At 40.6% G+C, this 26294-nt stretch overlaps 1 protein-coding gene across 2 annotated transcripts in view; it reads right to left on the minus strand.

Annotated features, from left to right (window-relative positions):
- LOC108888786 (RNA-binding motif, single-stranded-interacting protein 3) overlaps window positions 1–5351 on the minus strand; it is a 125118-nt gene extending 119767 nt beyond the window's left edge. The window contains exons 1-2 of one of the 2 annotated variants that reach the window (XM_018684982.2): window positions 5221–5351; window positions 5020–5128 (exon numbers count right to left, since the gene is read on the minus strand). The gene's annotated coding sequence lies outside the window, so the exon portion shown is untranslated. The remainder of the gene's footprint in view (window positions 1–5019; window positions 5129–5220) is intronic. The other variant, XM_018684971.2, reaches the window with a different exon arrangement.
- Between the last annotated feature and the right edge of the window lie 20943 nt (window positions 5352–26294).

A 26294-nucleotide genomic window follows, 5' to 3' on the forward strand; every position in this document is an offset into this window, starting at 1 on the left:
CAGACATCTCAAGAATTCAGGAGTTACGTTATGTGTGAAAACTTACATTGTTTTAGTGAGAGATGCTTTGGGTGGAATTTTGAACATTTCTCATGCTTCTGTCAGTAGAAGTAGAGTCAATTAGATGGATACTCTGTAACAAAAATGGATAGCTGTTTTGTCATTTTATTATGTCCATGTGGGTGATTATTGGGTTTGATAAGGGGCTAAATCAAGTTTGAGAGCCATCATAGTCAGACTCTTTCCCAATCATATCATATCACATATTACAAACATACACAGTGAGTGATGAGTGATATATATCACAATATGACACACATCTACATGCGCAACATCACATAGAAAATGATGAAATTGATGTCTATGTTATGCATTTTGACAAATCTCTGTTTAAAACAAAAACATCAGTAATTTAGTTTTTTTTGTTTTTTTTCCTGGTAATCATAAGTTTGACTGGCACAGTTCTTTATGATAATATAATATGGTCATATCGATTACAGTGAAAGGTGATAAATGATACTATTCAATTATAAAATGCAGTATCTGTACTGTATCACGCCAAGTCACAAATGTCATTTGAAAGCATAGCTAAATTTGCACAGAAAATGTCATGTCATCAAATCATCAATCCGTGATTATTTTTGAGCTGCATGAGCTCTTTGGATTCATTTTTGAAAAAAGGAAAAAAAAAAAAAAACACACTCTACTTCAGCTTCCTGAAATTGCAAGCTAACTCATTTTGTGTTCAAACCTCACTGGAGTTTTGACTGATATTAGTCAGTAATGGCAAAATTACAGTTTGTGGGTGAACTATTCCTTTAACCTTTAACATTACCACCCCTAAACTACAATGTGAATATGTATCACCTGGTTCAATCCATAACCAGCTACCACCACCCACTTATCCATCTACAAGATGAGCATCACCAGCTGAACATCTCCCATTACAGATGTTAGATTGAATTTAGTTCACAGCATCTCTGGAAGTTTCAGCTGCTTTCACCAACACCACCGCATCACCCCACCCACATTCACGTGGCTCTTGGCACAGTTCGGGAACTCGACTGTAGTTCTTGGATTCTGGACAGTGCTTCATCACATCTGCGCCTCTCCACCTCCTGTGGTGGCTCAGTGAGGGAACACGTCAATAAATCTAACCGTCACATAGCGGGGAAATTAACTTGGCAGAAAGATGGACGAGAGAGCAGTTAAGACATTGAGAACAAACAATGTGATCTAAACGATCACACGTGGTGGAGGAAGCATCACCACTCTGTATTCTAAATCTCTCTCCTGCAAATTTACTGCCCAGACCCATTTCTCCTATTCTCCCTCTGCCTCCCAGTCTTTGTGCCTACAGTATGTCTCTTCACTTCAGCTTGTTCAGCAACAACCTCCATGAAAATCATTCAAATCCAAATGTGGTAATTGAGTCAGTAAGCGCAATTATCATCTTTGATGTGAAGAGTGACTCATCTTCGGTCTTTGCAATGCATCAGCGTACTTTACAGGATTGCCGGTTAATGTCAGCCCACTGACTCATTCTGCGCTCTACCCACTCAGGAAAAAAAGACACACGAGTTAACTGTTGTATCCATTTCCCCAGGATAATTAACACTCTCGTAGGACAGCCTGCATGGGATGATCCACTGAAACTGGCCAGAAAAGTACCTAGCGTGCAAGATTGTGTAACTCACTGACTTAAATGTAGGAGTAGTATGTATGTATGTTAGGGTACATGGGGGCATGAGGGTCATACTGTGTGTAATTTGCACATGTCTGTATCAGTGTGTGTGTCTGTGTGTCTGGACCTAAGACAGAGGTCTATTGTAGAGTGCAGTACGCCTGCAGGAGACCTCTGAGGCAAGTACTTGGCGAGACTGTGACCAGACCTCGATATCACTACTCTCTCTCAGACTGACACTGATCTGTGTGTGTGTGTGTGTGTGTGTGTGTGTGTGTCAAACAGTGAAAGAGTGAAACAAAATGTGCATGTGCGCTGATAGACAGTAAGTGAACTAATCAATAGTTTGCAATTTCAACATCCATTGAAGGCAGGCCTTGTTTCACATGTTTGTTATAACACTTCACAGTGCTAACATAATCAACTGTGTTCCAGTCTGTACTTAGATTACAGACCAGTGTGTGTTCGCTACAGTGTTCATTTTTCACTGATTAAGCTTTTTTTTCCATCTCAACTAACCCAGGCGGTTTAGGCAAAGACAAATAAAAGGCATAATAAATTGGAGAGAAAAAGGACAAACAAAGAGTGAGAGAGTGAGCGTGACGCACCCACAGCGAGAGAGATGGGAAGGTTATGAAAGAGATGAGAGATAATGTATGGGAGAGAAGGCAGGAAGTGAAAGATAGAGAAGGAAAGTGATGTGTTGGGTGTGATGGATGGAGTTTAAAAAGGAAGAGGAGAGGAGGGAGATGTGTGCGTTCTCCACCAACCACCTCTCTGTCAGACACTCGGCTGTGCTGCAGGGGTAGGCGGCTGGCGAGAGAGGAGTGTGTGTGTATGAGCTCTACGAAGCATATGTGTGTGTATGCCGCATGTACCATGAGTCTGGGGACCGGTGGGGGGCTGACAGATTATCTGTCGAGAAGCAGGCTGGAGGGGTCTCTCTCTCTCTCTCTCTCTCTCTCTCTCTCTCTCTCTCTCTCTCTCTCTCTCCTCTCCACTCCTCGTTTTCCTCAGTCACTCACTCGCTTGCTCCACTCTGTGTTGCTCAAGGTCACTGCAACACTGCGAAAGTTTGGAAGGTACATGATACCAGGAGCTCAAGGGTGAGTCAGCACTTTTCTACTCCTCTGCTTGTCTCTAACTGCCAGACTGGCACAAGAGCGAGTGTGAATCCTCAAACAGAGCCCAATATATCTCACTTGTATGTCACTGCTGGTGGCATCCCCTGTAAAACTACTCTTTTTAATAAAAAGTGAAATGGGCTGTTGCATCACAACTTTGCAGATGTTTTGGCTTTTTCACTTATGTCATAATCCTGGCATTTTATGGGGGCTCATATCCAGTTTTGACACAACAGATGGTGTTTCTAATTTAAGGGGGATTTCTGCTTTCAATTATATTAAATCTGTACCGTTCTATCAAAAATTACACTTTTATTATCCGCAGTTACAGCAAATGCTTACTCATAATTTGAGTCTGTCTTGGCTTTCCTCTCTAGCTTGTGAAGCTATGATATTGAGAAAATCGAAAACAGAAACATCCAACTTTATAAACAAAAAAAAAAAAAACAAGATAATTTGTATTGTGCTTGCCTGGAGTTCTAGGATGGATAAGAAAACAGTTCTACATCTCTGGGTTGTCACACAGCCAGAAACCGCAATCCATAAAACTTAGGACTGTACTTCCTCTCGCATGACCCTTTACTTCCTTCCAGTTGTGCCTGCCCAGTGGCAGAGAGGGGACAGCATATTGGACTTCAGCCTCAAAGCTGATCCCGGGCCTGTTTCTGGACCCCTTCGTGTCAGCTTGGCAGGACAACAGACAAAATACCCCAGCAGAGATGCAATGTCAGCCCCAATAACAGCACAGAGCCAAAGAGAAAAAAAAGTGTGTGACATGTTGGATCTCTAGTCCTTAATATATCATTCTCACATTAGTTGTGGTATTGTAAAACATTGCTAGAGATGACCAGTAATATCTGAATCATGTCAGTGGTGTTGCTGGTGTTCCACAAATTAAATCCACATTTCCCATAAACCTTTTGGATTTTATTACAAAGTAACTCTATTGCATCACCTTCAACAACTAAGGACTGTTCTGTTGTTTTTGTTTTTATTTTTTAAACCATCAGCCACTGCAACAGACTCGGAAAACTGTGTGCACTGGAAGCGCTGCACACTTTTAAAAAATCAATTTTGTGCCATAACGCAATCCCACCAGCATACAATTGGATAACTACAGACAGAACTTACAAATATAGTATATTGCAATTAAATAATGAACTCAGAAACATAAAAATCTTAAGGCCAGGTGCACTTCGAACAAACATCTCACATCTCAAGCCTTAGGCAGGGACAGTTCTCAGCTGCTGCATTTGTGGAATTTGGCTGTGGACAGTTATTACAGTTAGTCATGATAGGCGATGAAATATTCATTGATGCTAATGTTTCTTTTGGCATTCAGCCTTTACCTCAAAACAACTGTGGAAGAACCTTTTTCTTCCAATTGCATTTTTTTTTCTTAAACCACATGCACAGTTTTGAAACAAAGACATTTGTATTACCTCGGTCAACATGATGCCGATCAGAAAGTCAGTCGACGTTGGACAAGTTGTTTATTGGTTGTCAATCTTTAATTTAGTTGTGGTTATTAGTGACTATTAAGAGGTAGTTATGAACTCCTAATGGGAACATAAGATAAGGTCAAGGTCATCAATTCCCAGAATGAACTCAGTCCAAATAATCATTAATTCCAATGACATGTTCTCATGACTCCCTCTCTCCTTTACTTCTCCTTGGTTTTCATATTTCTCTCTCTCTTAGACACACACTTCCTCTGTCTCCCTCTGTCTCACTGTCTCTCTCTCTCTATGTAGTCCCGCCAGCCACTGTGGGTTTTCTGGGATTCCTGTGGCTGAGTCATCTTGTGCTCCGTATCGTCCATATTATCATCTTCCCAAAAGTCTCCCAAGAGTTGGACAGACAACTGGCTTAGGATGAAAGGAGTTTGTGCACAACACAAAGTGTCTGTGTGTGTGTATGTGTGTGAGAGAGAAAGAGAGTGAAAGAGAAGGAGTGAGAGAGAATCTGGGAACAGCCAAAACAGCATCAAATGACCCTCATCCCAACCCTCCCCTAAACCCCCAGACCCACTTCCCAGCTTCGAAGCCAACTCTGCTCTCACATGTTGCAGCTCAGTCCAAATTCTTTTGTATTCCAACTTATCTGTAATCCATCTATCTCAGCTAAAATCAGTCATTTTTTGACATCAGCCTCCCACTGTGGTCCTGAGAAGAGAGGAAAAAAAAACTGAATATAACTGCTCCCACAAACCTCAATTCATGGACCTTAAACCAGCTCCGGAATCATGCTTCACCGCAGTCTCCACATCACAGAAACGCAAGTCCACCAAATTCATAGTCTCCTTACACCGAATCCCACACTATAAATAAATTGATTTAGCATTAATGTAATTCAATGTATTGGTTATTTTAAGTGATTAAATAAAAATCTATTCAGCATTGCATTTATTACCTGGGCCAGAAATACCCCATACAGCTACAAGACTTGGAATTTTTTTTTGTCACAGCAGAGAGGAAGTTCTGGTGTAGTTTCTACAATGGCCTTTGTCCCTGTCTTAACCCCAGTTTCCCAACACTCACCGCACCCTTCCCGTGTCCATCCCTCCTCACCCCCAATTCCCTCAGTCATTCCCTCACCCGACTCCAAACTATAAACTCCAGTCCTCCTAACTTCCTCAGTGTCCCAGCCCTACACCCTTACCCCTACCTCACCCCACCCCTTGGTCCTAACTCACAACCCCCCTCCTCCCCACGCCCCAGCCAACTTCTCCATCACCCCACCCCAGAGCTCCCATCCAGGATCCTTAATCCCAGTCTATCCATAGTCATTCATTCCCAGCCAAGACCACAGATGTTTCAGCAGGCCACTCTTACTCTCTCACAGTTTGGGTTAAAAGAGCCAGAATTTTGACAGGGTGGTCCCTTTAAAAGGCAGACTGAGGCTGCCAGACAAAGCTAAATTTGAAACCGGGCTTTTAAGATTATGTCTATATATAATGAACTATAGAAATAAATATATCAGACTGATGTATAAGGTGCTGAAAACACCTGAAATATGAGTACTGTATAGTGCAGAGAACTATTACTATAACCCTGACCAACCAAACTTTTGATTATCTAGCCACACTTTTAGCCTGAGAGCAAGCTAAAAAGACACGCTACTAGCTTTTACTAGTCAGCAAGAAGCCAGAATATTAGCCAGGAAAAAAAACTACACACATTGTGATCCACCCACACTGCCAGTAAGCAAAACAGCCAGCCAGTCGAAAAGGCCAGACACTCATTAAAACAACAGGTTCCCCTCTTCATTTTTCCATGGAACCTGTCGCTGCATTCCTTTCTCTGTGAGGTGGCTCTTGACTCATGGAGAGTTCGGGTTGTAGGAAGTTAGTCATAATAACACCAGCAGACTTCAGTTTGTCTCCTAACAATAGCCCAGCCTGAACACAGCTACAGGCCTGTTAGTTTACTGAAACTGTACTCAATCCCCCACACAAGAGGATTTAATCAAAGGCTCCTTAAAGGGAATGCAGTTTTATTTGAGAATTTACTTATTTCTTGAACGCACCATCAGTATTGGGACCTGTGTTTTCCAGTGAGAGAGACGACTACCATGCTCACCTGTGATCTATTACAGGATTAACAACTGGAAATAACAGATTCAATAGATTTACAAAGTATTTGTTTGATTTTTAAGATCTAAAGAGGCCAAACAAACCAAAACAAATGTTCCAAGAAAGACTGACTTTCTTTTTTATGAAATGTATACTCAAATAGGTTTCCATTTTTTTCAGGACACTTTGCCATGTGGACAAGAGGAGCCACAGCTGAGCTGTACAATTAATGGCCATCCCACTCTACCTGATCTACAGTGTCACCTACCACATCAAATGATCAAGAGCCCAAGGCATTAACCCAGTCTCCAAACTCCCAAGATCCCAATCTGATCCAGCATCTGTAAGTAAGGACCCACTGCCAATGTTCTGGTGCCAAACACCATAGGACAGCCCCGGAGGTCCAGTGTTGTTGCCCCATTGGGTCAAAGCTGCTTTGTTGGCATGAGGGGAACCTATACAATATTAGGCAGGTCCCACAGATGCTAAATCAGACTGTGATCTGGTGAATCTGGAAGCTCTTCGTCATGTTCCTTGAGCCATTTCCGAGCAGTCACTGCAGTGTGGCGTGGGCATTGTCCTGAAGAACAACATTTTCTTTTGAGAAAATGCCATTCATTTGTTTTGAGAGGTTATCAATTTACAGGCCATGATTCACAATAATAATACTACGAAAAAAAGAAAGAAAGATTAGCTTTATGTGTTGGATAACCTAACAACCAATATGCCTATCTACAGTCTCAGAGACATATGGTATGCTACGGTTTAGGTGCCAGTGCTCTCGTCACATACCCAGTATAGTGAAGAATAAGAAATGTATATGGGTGCCAATTAATACAGAGCTAACAGTTGACAAGTCTGACAAGAGCTGACTGACTGGCATAACACCTTTCTGTAAAGACAAAATGAACTGTCTATTGAGATGCTGATATATTCTGAAGCAGGCTAATTCTGTTCTAATTTGCATTGCCAACACAACAATACAAAAGCAATATATGGAATGCTATTAATCTAAAAGAATATACAGTACTGTGCAAATGTTTTAGGCAGTTTAGGCACTAATGTGGGGATGCTGTCAAAAATAATCCCATGATTAATTTTTATTCATCAGTTAACCTCATGTGAAGTCTAGTTCTCCTCAGTACACATGTACTTAGGTAGTTTTTTTCCAGCATCTTGGATAAGTTATTGTGGATTCAGGCTGTCTCAGTGTCCTGTCTCTTGTAATCGCACACTGACTCCATGATGTTGAGATCAGGGCTTTGTGGGGGACAGTTCTTTATCATGCTGAATGTGTGATTGGACTCATTGTCCAGCTGCAGAATTAATCTGGGACTAATCAAACACCTCCCTGATGCTACTGATGAAGGGTAAGAGTAAAAACATCTAGAGTGCCTAAAACTTCTACACAGTACTGTATATGTTTTGGTTTTCCTGACAATATGATGTGAAAATTCCTATTTCAAGACACACGCTGGTAGTCATCCTTCTGGCACAACTCTCTTAACTGCACAGAGTGAAAATTGATTTAGTGTTTCACCAAATAATACTCAGTTCAAAGCATGAGCTCTGTATCTAACTGGCTGGTGAATAAACCATAGATGATGTCAAGTCCACTTATCAGGGTGAGTGAAACAGCCAAACAGCATGATCCAAGACTTTGCTCCAATCAGAACAAAGACAGCCTCCACATTACAGCATTGACAGCTACATTATATCTAGGCAAATCTCAAAAGTCAAAACACTAGAGTGGAATTAGAAGCAAAAAATGTATGCTGTGTATTTAGTCTGAAATAAAACTGACTGTGTTTTATAAATAACAACTTGCTGTTTTTAAATGAATGCTGACAGCAAAGAAGAGGGAAAGAGTAAGAGGCACAGAGAAAGAGGGAGAGACCTGCTGAGAAGAAAGAGATATGGAGCGAATGTGAATGTGAGAGGGAGGAGAAGTGAGGAGAAATGAAATCAATAATGAACGGCTCCATAACAGGAACTTAATCAGAACAGCAGGTCCCTATATTGCTCCTGACTAGCGCACGCATCACTGCCGTCGATTCAATTTACTCCCCAAACCCTGAAAAAATAAATAAAACATGGAAAATAAATTGAGACGCTCATTCAAATTCATTAGAACTCGTCCCTGTGTGCCTACAGTACATAATATTCCCTTGAAGAAGACGATGAAGAAGAAAACAGAAAAAATGAAAATATGCCAACAACTCAGTATTGGTTTCTGGAAGAGATGGAAGGCAAGGGTACTAAGTCACAAAGCTTCCTTAAACACCACTGTCTTCTTCATCTTATGCACCCACACACATTCATCACAGTTTATGAATACACATACTGTATTCATTCACTGTAATGGATATTTTATATATACACACACATGTACATATATACATACACACTTGCACTATAATATACAAGATTACAGTTGCAGACAAATGCCTATGCTTACCTTTACTCCCACATATACATATACACAAGGGCATTTCCACATACACACACTCCACGGCCCTCCTATTCTGTGACTAAGCCACTCAGAACAAATTCATCAGACTCATAAGAAACACCGACAACAATATAGGGAAAAAAATCAAATCAGTGAAAGGCAATGTTGCATAAAAATGCAAGCTGGGCTGGTGATGACGTGGGGAGCAAGACCGTGGGTGGTCGGCCAGGCATGGGAGTTCTGTTCTAATGGCAGCACAGGAGTGATGTTTTAATAGTTGGATCTGCTCCCTCAACCAATAAGTTTCTTCCCCCCACACACACACACACAGCACTATGTATTTCTTTCTCACCTCTTTTCTCACTCCATCTTTCACAAACATCCCTCTATCTCTGCCTCTCACACTAATGCCATAATTCACTCTCACCCTCTCTTCCCTTCTTCTCTCCATCACCCCCTCGCTCCCAGTATTCCAGACAGCTTCATAATGGCTGGCACCTCCTCAACACTGGCTCTAATTGAAAGATGAACGAGTTTATTTGGGCTTAATCCATCACCCTGTCACCTGAGGAGAGGAAGAAAGTTCTAGGAGGAGAGGAAAGGAGAGGAGAGCAGAGAAGGGGCCCAGTGGAGGGTAGAAATGAGGGCAGAGGATGAGACAAGACAGGAGCAAGGGAAAACAAGATCACAGAAAGGTAAAAGGGCAGATAAGAGGTAAGAGAAACAAGAGAAATAGAGAATGGCAGAAGATAGGCTCTCCTGAGAGACAGGTATTAGTTTCATCACGATTGTCAACATTATCAATTAAGTGTCTCATATAGACGCTACACAAAGACAAACTCATTAACTTTTAATTATGTAGATTTAAATACTGTGAACAACAGCATAAACACAATATAAAGGGGACTATGTGAAGAGTCAACTGCAACCAAAATCTACTGCTACACAAATTGGTAAGAAGATACATGCAGTACCTTGTGCTGATTTAACAAGCCATTTTGTGGATCGTTTATGCCAAACTGTGGTCTTCTGTTTAATATGAGTGCCACCAACTGGAATATAACTCTGAACCTTGACAGTGGCAGGGGTATTCCTCTACTTAGTTACACCAGGTAACAAATTGCTCCTTCATGCAGAGGCAACCACAGAATCTGCCTACTGTGCATACTTGCTGCATCACTACTATAAAAGCTAGTGCACATGTTCTTTTATAAATGCTGTAGGTCAGTTCTGAGAGGGCATATTGCAGCACTAAGTTTTTTGTCTCTGATTACTGCTAGATATTCCTTGCATGTCTTGCAAATATTCTTCCATAATGGCATTTGTGAAGTGAAAATAAAATTTGAATCAGTGAACAGATCATTTCAAAGAAAAAAGGCAGATTATAGCAAGTAACCTCCTTGCAGGGACTGAGGGAAGATAACAACCACTCCTGTGATGTCAAGACTGTCCTTTTCTGTTGTTCCAAAATGGCCTCAAAGTACAGTATAGCTGATACTGTTCCCAGCTGTCACAACAAATGAAGATTTCCTCCCAGCAGGCAGCAGCATCCTACATAAGCTTAAAGGTGCAGCAACATTCTCATGAGTTGTTAAGCACTGGTGGAATACCTGCTAAAAAACCAAATGGAAATCTCATGAACTGATCCAGTGCCTGAATAAATCTACAAGCTGCCACTTTCACCACTTTTGTCCTGACAAGCAATAGAGAAGGGTGGGTACCACCATCCCCGAGGGTGTCTCTGTGTGGTGGTGGTTTTTACTCCGGCCTCTTGAGAAATGGTCATCACAAAGGGCACAGTCAAGCTTGGATGATTTTGTAACCATCAGTCTGAACTGATCTTTTTTATTCTCCATTTTCAGCAGAGAGACAGGTATTATATTGCCTCAATGCAAGTTTAAGAAGAGTTACATGGCATGTGGTGGGTTTTTTTTCTCTAGGCATACCACATAAACAGAATTCACCATTTGTCATGTGGCCATAAAAATGACCCCTGAGCTGAAATAGGGGCCAATACAAGCACTCATTCTCCTGGTGAAAACCACCTCTGTTACAGACACTGTTGATGTTCACGTGCCTGGAGCAAATTCTCCTGTGCTGTTTGACCTGGTGAAAGGAGTTTTACTCATGTTTCCAGAATGTACTGAATTTCATTTTTATCTGTGCTTGGACAGCCCTCCAAGCTCTCTTTGACTAGACTCAATACACCCCTAGGTTTATGTCCATTGAAAAGGTGAAAACAGGAAAATCCTTTCAAGGTGTGAAGTACTTCCTGCACACCAAATAACAGATGATTCTGCCTGTAAGCCATTTCGAACTATAAACAAGCACACCAACATGTGCATCAGGATCGTGTCAGAATGCTTCAACTGAGGAGCTTTTCAGATGGTCAAAGACTGTCAGAAACCTCCTGCCACCACATATTTCTGATGTCAGAATTGGGTAGCAAATGCATCCAACAATTTCTGTGACTTTCTGAAACTGATAATGTGACAATCACACCCACTTCACACAACGATTGGCTAGGTTTGCGGAGGCGATGAAGTTTTGTTTCTAAAAATGAGTGAGACAATGTGAATGCCTTTACGGAAGGACTGTTCAAAATTATGCACCATTCTAGGTAGGAAAAAATCTCAGAGAATATTCAAGATTTTTTTCCATAAATTCATGAGTTTTTCTTCATAAATTTACCATTCTAATCTCAGAAATTGTGTGTTATTGCAGAAAATATTACCCCCTCCTCCAGACTTATTCTTTAATTTTTATTTCTTTTTATCTTTTTCAATGCCCTATAATAGCATTGTAATTTTCCCCATTTTAGAACAATTATCTACCCTCTCTATCACATGGTCAACTTTTAATCCCACTCCCAGCTACAAACGCTATTACACTGCAACAACTCCATTACTAACCAGCATTAATCACACAAACAAAGATGCATTGTAAGGTGTCATAACAAGGCAATTCAAGAGGACCCAGGTTCATGCCAGAAGCCACAACTCTGCTCTGCTCCTCCCATTTTACATTCAATAATACTAGATGAGACAACCAAAGCTAACCAGCTAACCACAGAACAGAGCATACTATGAGATCAAGATAATGGGTATGTCTTGTCAGACATGAAGTAGAGCATGAGCAGGGGAGACAGGAACAAGGTGCAGGCTTTCAGTCAGTGTTAAGTATGTCTAAGAGTACTCCAAGAGTTCTAGGTGTCCTCCTGCTGACGGGTAAATGAACATATGGATCTCCTCCTGTACTATAGCTTACGCAAGGGATGGGGGGTGGGGGGTGGCACTGGTCCCAGTTAACTGACTTTCTAGAGGCAGACACCGAGATTCTCTGGGACAAAGGCTGGGAATCTGCAGCTACAATCACCATCTGCCTGTGTCAAAGAGGGAGAGGGGAGCCAGCATCCTTACAGGGGGTCCCCTGAAACCTGCAGCCATCCAGGACTGGCTGCTTCAATCCACAAGGATGCCAAGAAACTGTGCTGTCAGCTATGCCTCTCTGGTGACACAGGAAGGAGGCAAAGCACCCAGTCTGTCTTTTGCTGTCTAAATGCTGCAGCCAACACTTCAAGGACTTCTGAGACTGTTGGAGGCTCATCCTCCAGAGTCATCCCCTTCAGTGTGGAGAGAATTAAAAGTTGTTGAAGATGTTTTATTTGGATGTATTGCTCAAGAGCACAGTTTTCAGCCAGGATTGATACCACTTACTTTGGGGTTACTGTTCATATGCTTTGCTGCTTTTTAAACATTATTTATCTTGATACAATAGACATCCACAAAAAGGGCGCCTGCAGAGGCATCGCCTTAAAGAAGGCAATTTTGTCAAAACATTAGTTTCTGTTTTTCTGAGCTGACTGTGAATAAATATGTGTAAATTACTGAGTTTAACTTCTGCCTGTGCTTGTGCCCCGTCTTTGTTGATGTCAAGTTGGTAGTTCAAATTCTTTGGGGCATTCGTGCCCCTACCTTGTGCATGAACATTGCTGCCTGTTTGTTTTGGCTGCAAGGTGTTTTTTGAATAATTAATTCCGTGTTTTTTTTGTTTTGTTTTTTGTTTTTTTTGGGGGGGGGAGATTTGAAAAAAAAAACAAACCAACACAAATCCATATTCATGTAGCATTGAGTGAGCAGTCAGAAGTGGTTTATGTGAACTTTACTGAACTCCCTCCTATTGTGTATTCAACAGCTCAACGGAAGAGCAAGTTGAAAATCTCCTGTGTCTCAGTTAAAAGCTTTATCTCATCCCTTGCCTAGCAACCAGTTATAAAAACACACACACCCAAACAGCCATGCAAGCATAAACACACAAACTGAGTCAGGCATGCACCTGCAGTCACACACACACACACACACAGAGTTAGAGAGAGAGTTAGAGAGAGAGAGAGAGAGAGAGAGAGAGAGAGAGAGAGAGAGACCATCTATGTACTCATACTCACTCAGATGTGTAGGTGCAGGCATATTAAAACACACACACACACACACACACACACACGGGCATTTCCCCACCCCCTTGTATTTAATTAAGCTCCTAGGCTTGGACTTTTATTTGATCAAATGTTGCTGTGTTAATTGAATTAGCCAAGCCAGTCAGATGTAAGGGTGTTTGCTCCACTGGTAGAGTGCGGAATGGTTTGAAAGGGATGGATGAACCCTGCCGCTGTAGCGAATGAGGTCAGCGGTATAGTCCAAGCAAAATCAAATCTGATGTGTTCACACAGGTGAAACTGTGTAGTTGTGCTCTGAATGGCATGCCGTATTTGCCAGGCTGACCAGCCTAAACTTGCTGAAATTTTCCCAAATCCTCCTTCACTGCCTGCAGTGCATTATCAATGAGTCTGCTAGGCCACTTGTTCCTCATTTAAACTGAAAACACAGTGGGCACAGTGAGGTAAGGAAGCTGCCGCTTCTCATTTTCATTTATTATGAAAATTGGCAAATGTCTTGCGTCCCTCTTGTCTTGTGTTCCTGAGAAGGTGGGAAATTGTGGTACGGTAACCAATTGGATCTGAGATCTGCCAGATTTTCTTCCTATGCTAAATAACAGTAGTTCCTAAAGCTGCATGTTGTTATGCAAATGAAAGCTGCTAGCTAAATTTACTAAACCCCACACCTCCCCACCGCACCGCCATAAAAATCAATTACATCATGCAACCTAAAGCAAATGTGCATTTAATGAGAAAAAGTGATGATTTCCACCAATTTAGTTTTCCTGTTTGTTTTTCTAATTGCTCTTTAATTCAATTTAATAGTTTATAAAAGCTTTGGTTAAACATGCCTCATCTATTCACTGTGCTTGTTGTTACAGACATGTTCAATTAAGATTTATGAGATTATTCTCACATTACATTATAACGTGAGGAATAATGACTGAAGACTGAAGAACTTATGTAAAAAAAAAAATCTTTCATGGACAAATTATATTAAAAATACAAAACAAAGACTTCAATTTCCTCTTTAATGGAGGATTTCAGTGAAAAAAACATCAGCAAATAAATTCACGAATCACAGTTATTTCAATGCACATCGCATGAGGAATAAGGAATTAAAGAATTTCCTTTGGGATTAATAAACTTCTTTTTTAAGAGCTAATTGCAGCCTGTCATTTTACTGCTGAAATAGAAGTCAGACCCAGACAATGCCATCTTTTGAAATCAAGAGAACTTCAACAGATAAATAGTTCAGCAACCATGGAGGAAACATTGCATTTAGAGTGATTAAAGGATCTATTAGCAGGTGATTCTAAGCTGGAAGTGAAGTTCTTGGCACCTTACCTTCACCCTTACAGCTCTCCTCCAACTGGTGTGATGTCATTGGAAGAATAAACTTCCAAGTTAGTTAGTACACTGTCAAGTGCTTGCAGTAATGTACTGAACAGCAGTTTGCCACGTACAACCATGCTAAATTCAGTTTTGTTTGGTGTGTTAGCATACAGTCAGACATTAACAGACAAAGAATTTCTCGTAATATCAATATTACATTATTTTTTATTAAGTCAGGCCTGTCTCCCAAACTTCTGGAGACAACAGCTAAAACAAAGTTCTTCTCTGTCCATTTAGCAGCATTTTAGAGAGGGGTTTGGATTCTTCTGTGAGACTACACATATAACAGAAAGAAAATAGCTAAACCCTCGTGAGGTAATGCACATTTGTTAAAGTACGCTGCACCTCTGTGCAACTGTTTTATTAATGTTTTCCTGTTTTCTAGAACTTAATCCTATCTGTCTCGGAGAGAAATTTGGAAATCCACCTCAAAGACATTTTCTAGACAGCCATGGGACTCTTTAATAGCCATGCAGGACACTGTCTGCTCCAGTGCCACACTACATACTACACCTGCCACACAAGCACATTAGTCTGTGTGTGTGTGTGTGTGTACATGATGGATGGATGAATAGGTTTAATAAGACAAATGCAAACACATGTTAAAAAAAAAACCTTTTCACAATTGTCTGTGCTTATGTGCACATGCTCTTTAGGTAAACTCCATCTATGTTTGTTGACAGAAAGAATTGAATAAAAAAGAACTAACCACTTACATATATACTCACAGATATATGTTTCATTTATGTACAGCCACTGCAACTAAACAAAAAGACTGTAACAAAAATAAAAGTGAGAAAAGTCTGTCTTTATTATGTCTTTTTTGAAATCATAATATTTCAACATATTTTTGCATGTAAACTCCTTTGTTCTGTAGACAGTGTGTGTCTGGTTCACTGTCCAGTTTTGCCAAGTTCTAGCCTGCGTTACTGGCAAAAAGAGAAATGTGTTCCAGCAAATGGGATAATGTACAGCATAACGATCAGTTGGCTCCAAATACTGTTTGTCTAAGCCCCTCATAAAAAAAACTGTGTTGTTCACACACCATAAATCCACTGGTCCACAGTCTGTGGCTATGTGCGTGAGGAAACAAGAAGAGACAGTGTGTGTGCGTGTGTGTAAAAGGCACCAGGGAGACTTTTATGATGCTCACGGCAGCCACCATGACAGAAACCCCACAGTTGGCTCGGTTGCATCAGCTCTAACTCTAGAATAAGGACCATAAAAATGACACTGTTGTCATAATTTCATGTTATTCACCAGACGACTGGCTGTGCAGCGTGTGGAACATATGAGCGTGGTTCGTCTGGAAAGTGTGGGTCAGTGATGGCCTCGTTCTGGCCCATTTGTGCTTAGTCAACTGACGACATGTATTTGTCACCAAAGGGAGCCAACGCCAGATATGTATCACTTGAATCTTGAAGCTAATACAGTATTCGCGTCCTAGTTAGGTCAGTGATGTACAGTCTTTCTTTTGTGCAAGTTATCTTTTATTCCAGTGTCATAATGAAAAGAAATACTAGCACTGCCAAGTGCGAATGTTAGGTCAGTGTCATGATCACGACTTGCCTTGTAATACGTAGAATACAGCTGCACTGCTATATCAATCACTTTTTACTAAAGTGATTCTGAGACAGTACTTCAGTCATTTAAATACATTGGCAATTTATAATTCATCATACAATTGTCATATAATTACAGACTAATATGAGCTATCCACTTCCATGCAGTAAAAAAAAAACAAAAAAAAAACAGTTATTTTATTCTGTATGGATCAGTGGTGGCCTGTGCCAGGGGTAAATGTACAGTGGTAAATATACGACAATGATACGCAGCTGTGAAGGTGTATGACACATCACAACAGCTTTAAAAAACAGCACATTTAAAAGTTTTTAATACCCTGATAAATCTCTCTGACAAGCTTTAAATGGAGTTTCGCCCACACGTCAGCTGACATTTATACAGCTATGTAACTGCAGCAAAATCATTTAATAAATGCAGGGAGGGGGGCATCCCAACAGACTTGAATGCATCCTCAGGGTTCTAGAGACTGAGTGGTGCTTCAGGATGAGCTTAGTCTGCAATTTATCTAGTCAGGACTTCAGCTAATGCAGTCTCCAACTGTGGCAGTCCTTTTGTCTCACTTAAAATCCTGCCTTCCACTGATGGCCATTTGTGCAGTTGTATTTTTGTATGCAGGTGGTATAGACTGGGGACGCACTGGATGCAATGGTGGAGGTCAAAGCAAATTAGAAATCTTGCTCTTAAAAGTGAATCATAACAAACGACACATAGTTTTAGCTATCACATACCGTAGTCCCCTGATGAATGATCCACAAGAGTGACACTGTTTTGTGTGGAATTTAAGATGTTTGGCTGTCTCTCAAAATTCTGCATCAAAGCAAGACTAAGTAAGTGTGCCAATGAATCTGGTTATTAAATATGACATATGACATTTGATGTTTGTTTTGTACCATATTTATTATAATTGATAGATTCTGATGAGCTAGTGTTGCACTGAAAGCCTAAATGTACCCTAACTTGATTTTAATGTGATTATATGATCCTGATAATCATCATCATCCTGTGTTGCATCTGAAATCCTCCAGCTTAAATAAAGTCTATTGTATTAATATAGTCACACTGAATACAATAACAAAAACTATATCAAAACCAAATGACACTCGCCCATCTGCTTTATGCTCTGCTTTTGTCTCTACAGAGGACATCTGCTATGTCTTATGTTCAAATATATCCCATCATTGTTACAATCTGCAGCATCAAAGTAAAAAAATAACACTTTACTTAAAGCACAGCTTAAGCTGAGGGGGACAGCAGTTTTCTGTTATATGCTGCTCCTCTTTGTAATTAGACTTGTCTAGATCTTGAAGTGTCTTTAGTTGATGTTTAAATGAGGGAAAGTCTGTAATTTCACTTAATTAGAGACAAAGCAAGCATTAAGAGGATCATTTATCTCTCAGTGTCTCATTTTCCTAAAATGACACACCACAGTCAACAACCAAGATTAAGTACCAGCTCATTTTTATTATTTTTTTCTTTGTCTTTAATACTTTCTTAATCATGTCTGCTGGCATCAGTGAACATGGAGAAAGCTTTGGTGTTCATTATACATGATGTCAAAGCTTGATAATATGTCTGACAGTTCGTTCTTTCCTTTCCTTTTTTTCCTCTTCAGGTTTTTAGGCAAGGGCCTCACCACATCTCTGATCTGGTGTCTGTATTTTCATTAGCCGACCGGTGTTTGCAGAATGTAATAATGACTACAACAAACAAGGCCAAATTATCGCTGTAATTAAGTTCTTGAACAGTGAGGGGAGGGAGCGGGAGGAAAGGGTGGTGGATGACTTGGCCACAAATCTGATCTGCTCTGCTGGAGGTGAGTTGGAGTGTCTGTGTGTTTGTATTCCAAGTAAGAGTGATCAGTCCACAGTCCAACATGTTCTCCTCCTCCTCATTATTCTTCTGCTTTAATTTTTTGCATTTTTTCCTCATTGTACCTCTCTCCTCTTCTTCACTATCTCATTTTATGCTACCTATTATTTCACTGTTCTATCCACTTCTCTTCCTTTGTCCTCAAGCTCAGAGTTTCTCCCTTATTTCTTGCTGTATTACTGTTGATCCATGTACTCTTTTACCTCTCTCTCATGTGTGTCATTCCCCTTCCTCTGTTACCATTCAAACAACTCTGTCCAGATTTCAGAGAAGCACCGGGTTCCAAAATACAGTATTTACCAGGACAAACACAAAATCAATACCCACCCAACACAAATACAGCACACAGGCAGTCCGGCAGATCTGCCAATGACGCTGGCTCATGCCCTGCAACTGAGTTCAGTGATTACAGAGCTGAAATGACGAGGAGAGAAAAATCCTTTGGTTGTATAAAATCCATTTGAAATGCTCAATGCTGTTCTTGACAACACTCAGTATATCTCTTTTACTACAAGGCTACATAACAAACTCAATTCCTAACATTTGTTTGATGCTTTACAGTGCCAAATGTGAGTATGCAAATGACCACAGATTTTAAATAATAGTGTCTTTGGTCATTTAGTGGCTGTAGAATCCAAAAGGCCAGGAAAAAAGTAATGGAGTTATGTGTGTAAAATGTGGGTTTGTTGGCAATACACCTACTCTTGAGCAAAAAACTGTAGTCCAGGAAAAGTCCCATAGGAAGTAAGATTTGCCAAAAGTAAAGGAACAGTTCGATATTTCTGGAAATTTGATTATTCACTTTGTTGCTAAGAGGTAGATGAAAAAATGTATACATTGCATGTCTGTACACAAAATATGTCGCTGGAGCCAGCAGCCTCTTAGCTTAGCATGTAGCTAAAGCAGCTGCCAGGCAACCAGCAGAGACTCCAAGAGGTTACTGATCTTGACAAATAAATAGTCTGTAACCCCCAGAAAAATTGTGAATTGTAATTTTTTACCCATCTTGTACAGATTTATAAAAATGATATAGAACATGGTAATTATTGAGCTTAAGAGGTGCTGGTAGGCAGATTTTGTTACCTTTGGACAGAGCCAGGCTAGCGGTGTCACTGTTTCAGGTCTTTATGGTAAGCTGTGTGTCTCTATATGTCTGCCATGCCACAAACTGGCAACCTGTCCAGGGTGTACCCCACCTCTCACAGCTGTCAGCTGGGATTAGCGCTGGCCCCTTTTCCTGTGTACTGATAACTGATTTTCACATTAAATACTGATAACTAGAAATGCTGCTGGTTTTGGCTGAGGCTGATAAATCTATAGTAGTCATTTTAGTGAAATACTTTGTTACAATTCAATAAAATACTTAACTATGTCAAAACAAAACTTGCTTTAAGCCTTTTTTAAAGTAATCTCCATTCTACGTTTATTGCTCTGTATAATAGAGAGACCTGACATACAAAACCAGAGCAGGATGCTGGAGTGGAATGACAAAAGACAACAGACACCATTTGCTGGAAATTTAAATCCTCTTTTCCACTGAAGTGCTCAGAGTTACAGTACGTGCAGGCCTGAGCATTTAAAAAAAACTTTGGACATGAGAGGGAAAGCACAACAGTACCCTTAAAATGACTCAGATTTGAGTAATTACACTCTGTCCTATGTTCTCTATCTATGGGAGCCCACCCTCCCCTCATGCATAACAACCACTACATCAGCCATTTTGCTTTCTTCAACATCCCCCACCCCCTTTTTTTTCCTTTTTTCTGCAAAATTTAATTCGAGCCCCCTCGGTACACTCTCTGTTCCCCTGTAAGCAACAGTCAATACTTCGTTGATACTGCAGCTCGAGCATTGTGCAGCCAGAACATCCGCAGGGGCCCGTAGCGAATAAAATGTGCCTGTTTAGTGTTCCTCCAGCTGGGCTGATCTGAAGCGACAGAAATTCAACCAACAGCCAGAGTGTCTCTCAGGAGACAAGAGGCTTCAGATGTCAGCAGCACCACCATCACTGCAGCTGTTAAAATTATCTGGATGAGAATGGCGCTAATCTACTACCCTTCATGGGGACTTCACACCGATTTGGGGACATAAAAGGAAATAACACGCACTCCTCTTCTGACAGAGGGAGGACAGATGGAAGAGGATGACACAGAGAGGAAGGTGAAAAGGGTAAAAATTGAGGGAAGCAGACAAGGGAAGAGGACAAGCATAACAGCATGATCTCGCCTGCCGTTCCCAAAAAGCCAAACTGATTTCCCCAATCACAGCATTGTTAGCGTTCCACCTGACATGAGCATGCCGGCAAATACAGCTATACGGAGACACACACACACACACACACACACACACACACTTCAGCATTAAGTACAAGGTGCAGTTTTCAGAGTTTTCAAACACTATCTCCTGGGAAAGCACTTCAACTAAATCATTTTTTCTCATCACCTAAAACTGATTTTGCAGGCTTCTGTGCAGGCTGATGTAGCAGAATCTCCACTGTAACTAGGACACAAAGCTGAAACCTGAGCTCAATTCTTGGTGTTCTCTAAACCTCGACAATCACTGGGGTGTGCTCACACACACGCACAATAGATCATTTTTCATAATTATGCAGGGGGTGTGCCTTATAAATCTTGTCATATTATTCACACTGACTCTTTACATTCCTTGGGCTAAACAATGTGGTTGTATAGCTGATTATAACAGCTCACCGTCATGGTTCATCACTTTGTCAAGGTGCGGCATATTTCCTCACAAATAAAACTCCAACTGAAACCGAGAATCATTTGACAGCAAATCTAGCCACAAACATCAATAAATGCCAGGCATCACATATTTATGAATAAATGTTTCATCTCGCTAAACTCTGGAGCTATATGGTGTATTATTGCAAAATGTCATCTTGCTTTTCAATAGCTCATCAGACTGAATGGGGGAAGTGTGTCATCATGTATGCTTTCAATGGCTTTCTCCCTGCAGACCGCAGATCTCCCCCTCTCTTTCTCTGTCTCTCTCTCTCTCGGGCTGGCTGACATTTAGACTCCAGTGAAGGCAGAAGCAAGAGAGGAAGTTAAAGAAAGGATTCTCTCCTGAAAAAGGACAAAAAGAGTCTTCTTTACCCTCCAAGGGCATGACCCGGTCAACCCCATCTGAAATCTAAATGGTTGAAGCTGCTCTGTCATCCATATACTGTAGTGGAGCAGATCTAACCACAAGAAAAGCAAAAGGTTTTTGTTAGGAAGGCAAAAAACACTGAAAATAAATGGCCACTGTGGACTCTTTTCTTCCTTTAAATAATTTCAAGAAATGTTTGGCTGCATTTAAAATGCCAGGATTTTCTTTACTTGTTCTTCTTGATCATTTTCAAAGATATGTTGCAACCAACAAAACTGTTCACAAACTAAGACAGTACCATATTTGTTTATTTTAAGTGTATGGATGCAGGTTGCTGCAGAATCTAATGAATATGCACTTTTTGGAAGACCTTGTGGTAGCTGATATGTCATTCTCATAAATATGCTTGGTGAATTCAACACTATATTTTAAGTTTTTAAATCTTGCTGTACTTGAGTTTAGATCATAACCACTTCTTACCAAAATAAGAAAAAAAAACACCTGTGCGCTGACACTCGATCCATATGTACACACTCATGTATAGGATCCCTTGCAAAAGGTAACAATGAAAAACACAACCAGGAGATAATACTCTGAATTAGCATACCCACAATATGCAGGGACATGTTATGCATTAAATGGTTTCAAAACAGACAGACACTGAATAAATCCTACTCCTATTTGCTTTTTAAATCTTTCAGATGTTTCTCAGAAAACCCACAACAGGTCAGAGTGAAAACAAGATACTTGCCTCCCACAGACACAAACAGAAAAGGCAGGAAAGAACGAGGAAGAAAAAGACAAACAACATTCACAAATGTAATCGCAGCACAAGAGGATATTTATCAGACAGATAGATAAAGGGGGAGAAAAGGGACAGAATTAAAAAAAAAAAATCAGACTCATGAATGCTGGCAGGTCTTGAGGGAAAGACGACATAAACATCCAACTTGTACAATAGGAGGATAATTCATGTTAGCACTCTGGAGGACAGTAAAACCACAATGCTGGCCAGCAGGCTTAAGCGCCCAAATGCAAATACAGCAGTTATGTTCTGGTTTTACAACACCAACCATCTCCCATGATGAAGATCCAAAAGTTTAGACCTCAGTAAGATAACACGTTCATTTTCGTCATATTCATCAAGTCATGAAATCTTTTCCTATTAAGCACATGTACTATGTGTGTTGCAAGGCAGTAGTATAAGCAGTGCATTGTACTGCAGTAAGAGGCTTTTGGCTTGCAGGATCTTCCAAGGGTGTTGGGTCCCATAGCCTCTTGTGCTTTCTTTCTTTCCTTCCATCCATCTTTCTGCCTCACTGCATGCTCTATCCCTCCTCCTTCCACCATCTTCCTCTCATGCCTCTCTCTTCACCCTTCCATGCTTCACTCCCATCTTCCATCTTTCCCTGTGTCCTCCCTCCATCTCTCTCTCTCCACAGCCAACAGGCATCCAGCGTCTCATAACTCTTCATTAGAGCCTTCCCAGGGACCCGCGGCTGCATCGTGTAACAGAGCAAAAGTCCGACTGCAACCAGAGAGAGAGAACTGAGCCCCAGAGACAATTAGCTCAGCCTGGAAAATAACATCATACCCCAGTCCACGGCCTCTCTGTGTGGGTGCCGGCAGGATGGCTGGAGCTGGCTTTGATTAGGGCCCCATATAGAAACATGCTCCAACACTGAAACGCCTAAGGCATTTAATGACATAGAATCAGCATAAGAATATACATGCAGTTCTGTGTGTTCACAGTAGGAATGTAATGAACACAACAGAGGTATCACACTACTACACGTGTACATTAATCCCCACAAAGCTCATGTGGCAGGCAGAGGTAATAACACATTAAGTTTTTCTTGTTAGAATTGACATATCTACACCATTAAATTGATTTTTTAACTAAAAGTGAATGTACAGCTAAGCAATAAAGCAGCAAATTTCTAAATATGAGTCAGTCTTGGCGTCTAGTTTGGTAATATAGGATGTCTCTTTGGACTGATAAATGTGGCCTTTAGAAAGCGCTGAGATATCTATTTCGGTAAATAACTGCCTGCACAAATGATGATGTTTTTTTTCTGCTCCTTCACAATCAAAAACACAAAGAGAGAGGAAAGCTCCCTATAAAGAAGTGTTTAAAACATGTAGACTGACAGCAGGTTCTCCTTTTCCTGCTTTGTATTAGTGTGATATATATGTCATATAAGTATGACATATGGGGGCAGGACTGTGACCCAACAACAAGGCTCCGACCAAAGAGACACGAGCAGACAAAAAATTCTCTGTCACTTGTATGTGTATGTGTGCGTTAGACCTGCTATGAAGCATCAGGTGTCCTGAGGGGTAATTCCACTGATAGAAACACAAGGATCAGGGAAATTCCACTGCACTTGAAAACTCACACACAACCACACATACCTAAAATCTGATTAGTTTATCATTTTGAAAATGCAGACCAACCGTCATGGGGTTTTCCCTCGCTGCAGCTATAAGGGTTTCTTTTGTCATAAAAGGTTGTATGTGATCATGTCTGTCATTAATACTATGCCAAGGTCATCATGGTTTTACTCTCATCCTTATCTGTGTCCACAGGTCCTCTCATTCTGCTGGTTTCATATGCCCTAAAATGTCTCCCTCTGTCAACTGCTTTATTGTATAGGAACCACCTGAACTGGTCTACCAAATGTGCCCAGGCAACATCTGATCTGGGGAGGATGAAGAGTAGAAATGTTAGCGCTTGAGAAATATATCCAGCTTTTTGCACTAAAATTATATGATTTCGTTGGAAATATATTCACTTAATAGCTTTTCAGATTCTTTGCCTTCTGACTGAAGCCAGACACTCTGACTTTGACTGGGCACTTTTTTATTTCCTCATGAAAGCCATATGACTGTTAGATTAAATGCCTGCCTTCTTTACCAATATTAATAAAAAAATCTGATCCAAACAGTGTTGCTTTGTTGTACTTTCCTGCAGTTAAACATAGAAGCCAATGCACAAATTAAATTAAATTAAAGTTATTTTTGAAACCCATCTCTTCTGAAGCCAGTAGTGGAATAGCTGAGCATAAACAAAGTACAGTGCAGTTGGCTACCTAATAAAGATAATAACTTTAATAAAACATGAGTCCAAGAAAAAGAAGAGGATATGAACACTGCTATTAGATTTATAATAACAGAGCTCTACAAGCTGCTCTGCTCTGTTGCTACAAAGTTTCTCCTGTCACATCTTTCTAAAACAAAACAGCAAGGACTGTAGCTGCTTTGTGCTGAGGACTTAATGGCAAGTCACCTCACTGTTGTGCATCAGAGGATATTTCTGGGAAGGTTATAAAAGCACAAGTTATGGGTTGTATACCTGCATATGAGAGCCAACAGCACTGTTGAGAGTATTTGCTGAGAGGTGATTTTTGGAGCTGATGATTACACCAGCTAGAGGTAATTTTAAAAGGTAATGAGGATGTAGTCTAATGTCCTAAAGATCTATTCCATTGACATTCAGTACATGTCAATGTGGGACAGAACGGAAAAAACACAGCATATTTTAAAACTTACAATCGGTCATTCCATGCACTGTTGGTCTGCCAGCTGAAGGAGAACAAAACTGGAACTGCTTTTGTAGGCAGTAAAAAGTGAGACATCTGCATCAACAAACAAGATTCTCGTGAAGTTTATTTAGTCTTTCAACTATTCTCTAGCCTCAGAAATCTACAATGCAATCCACAACAATGTGAGTTTGCAACTTGTCAAACCACACTACTCCTCTCCTTAGTTCTGCAATTCATCAGTAATTAATAAGATGAAAACAAGGGTGAAAGAAGTAAAGGCAGTCACTGCATAGTGAGCAGCTACTATTATATAGTTTTCAGGGATAACAAGTTGTGTTGAAATACTATTAAGTAAAGTATCTGGCTCAAATTATTGACTGTGGATATATCAGATACATCTTATAAAGGATGTGTGTATTTGGTGTTTATCTCCTAACACAAATCAGTATGAATGTGTCTCAATCCAAATTACCTGAGTCTCACTTGCCAATGAAGTCTGCCTCATAATCGTAGTGGCTGCAACAACCAAAACACCACAGAGACATGGATCATAAAGGTGCTCCAATCAAGACAGACCTCTGTTTTAGCAAGCTCAATATAGCTCAATCTCTATAGCCTGCTAAAGTAACTGGCAATTCATTAAAAGCGAATAAAGGGACTGACAAACTCCCTCCTTTGATATTCAATATGCAACACATAGGCACACCTGCAGTATCGACACACTAGCTTCAAATTCACAGCAAGCATGGACACACACCCACACACAGAGCAATCAGCAGTGCCAAGACAGACATCTCACTCCTGCTGACATCCCCCCACAAGACTGAAGACATCTCTCCACCGCTGTCACACTGTCAAGCCGTCAAGAAGAGACAGAGGAAGATGGACAGGCAGGATGAGAGAAAATCAAGAGTGTTACACAGAGTGGGAGAGAAATGCAAAGACTGCTTCCTGAGATAAAAATGACAGACGCAACAACAGTCTGTGATCTTCTGAGGGCAGTTAAGTCATGCTTGCCGTTTGATGTTTTGATGCTTAACAGGGACGCACTGAAACAACAGCTGGCCTCACAGTCCCTACACAAGCCACAGGGAATGAAAGAGCTCTGCTGATATGGTATATCATAATAATCACCATAACTACACTGATCAAGGCTGGTATGTTATTGGTCCTAGTATGGTACACTCAAAGCTGGGTATGGCTGATTTTAAATCACATATCTAGTATTACCCGCAGCTGAATCAGGAAGATTATCTCTCATGCTTAGCCCAACTGTGTCAGAAATCACACCCTTGTTCACTCAGTGTTTCCTGTATAACCGACATGCATATATTATTGTTAGTTTGCATTATTACAGACAGGTGACCGGGATACCTGTAACATGTAACCATGTAACAATGTGGAAAATTCACACTCAAAATCTGAACAAATAACATGGCAGAGGGTATACATATTATATAGTGCACTATATAATATGTAGCCAGTGGTTTCAGATACAACCTGCTTTTTTTTTATTTTCATTCC

Source organism: Lates calcarifer, linkage group LG15 (genome assembly GCF_001640805.2).
Source record: "Lates calcarifer isolate ASB-BC8 linkage group LG15, TLL_Latcal_v3, whole genome shotgun sequence".
Classification (NCBI taxonomy): domain Eukaryota; kingdom Metazoa; phylum Chordata; class Actinopteri; family Centropomidae; genus Lates; species Lates calcarifer.